Genomic DNA, 1,216 nt, shown 5'->3' on the forward strand with positions numbered 1-1,216 from the left:
GAGGAAACAGACCTAATGAACAGAGGTGTGTAGGGAGGAAACAGACCAGATGAACAGAGGTGTGTAGGGAGGAAACAGACCTAATGAACAGAGGTGTGTAGGGAGGAAACAGACCTAATGAACAGAGGTGTGTAGGGAGGAAACAGACCTAATGAACAGAGGTGTGTAGGGAGGAAACAGACCAGATGAACAGAGGTGTGTAGGGAGGAAACAGACCTAATGAACAGAGGTGTGTAGGGAGGAAACAGACCAGATGAACAGAGGTGTGTAGGGAGGAAACAGACCTAATGAACAGAGGTGCGTAGGGAGGAAACAAAGCTCAACATAGCTTGCTTCAACCTCTTGAAGCCCAGCATGCTTATTCTGTGAGAAGCATTCACCAAAAATATTACCGATCGGCTTTTTGTGGTGGAGCGATTTGGTGTAGAAGGAAACGAGGTGTCAGTGTGTAGTTTTAAATCAAGTCCAGTTATCTGAAGCCCAAACCACACGATGGGTCGAGAGACGCAACTAAAGGGTTTTAAAGGACCACTTCACCACTTTCCAACCTATCTTCATATAATAGGTCCTCACTAATAATCATGAAAAAAATGGCGCAATCTTTTTCTACTCGGTCTGTGTCTCATAGGAGGGATGTGGGCAGTTCAGAAACCGTCCTCCAGTGACATCATCGATGGGGAATACAAGCTATAATTCAGTATTTTAGCTGTGATGTGAGCGCCCCCTCCTGAGGGGCCTACTTCCGGGTCCTACTTTTGTGTCCCCATAGAGGGGTCAGGACGCACGTCGAACCAAATTGTGCCATTTCATCATGATTATTAGTGAGGACCTATTATATGAAGATAGGTTGACGAGTGGTGAAGTGGTCCTTTAATGTTCGTTGCAACTACATGCGTCTACTCAACCGTTTGGTTGCATGGCGACCCATTGGTGTGAAAACGCCATTTCTCTAAACTATATATACCCCCTCCATGGCCCCTCCCACATACCCATGACCCCTCCCACTAGACAGGACCTTAATGAAAAGGGATCGACATACACATGTCAGAATTTGGCAAGAAATACATTTACACACATTTGAATTCCACACTCACTCCAGAGGGCCACTATAGTTCCACACTCACTCCAGAGGGCCACTATAATTCCACACTCACTCCAGAGGGCCACTATAGTTCCACACTCACTCCAGAGGGCCATTATAGTTCCACACTCACTC

Source organism: Electrona antarctica, assembly GCF_951216825.1.
Source record: "Electrona antarctica genome assembly, contig: scaffold_112, whole genome shotgun sequence".
In the NCBI taxonomy this organism is placed as follows: Eukaryota; Metazoa; Chordata; class Actinopteri; order Myctophiformes; family Myctophidae; genus Electrona; species Electrona antarctica.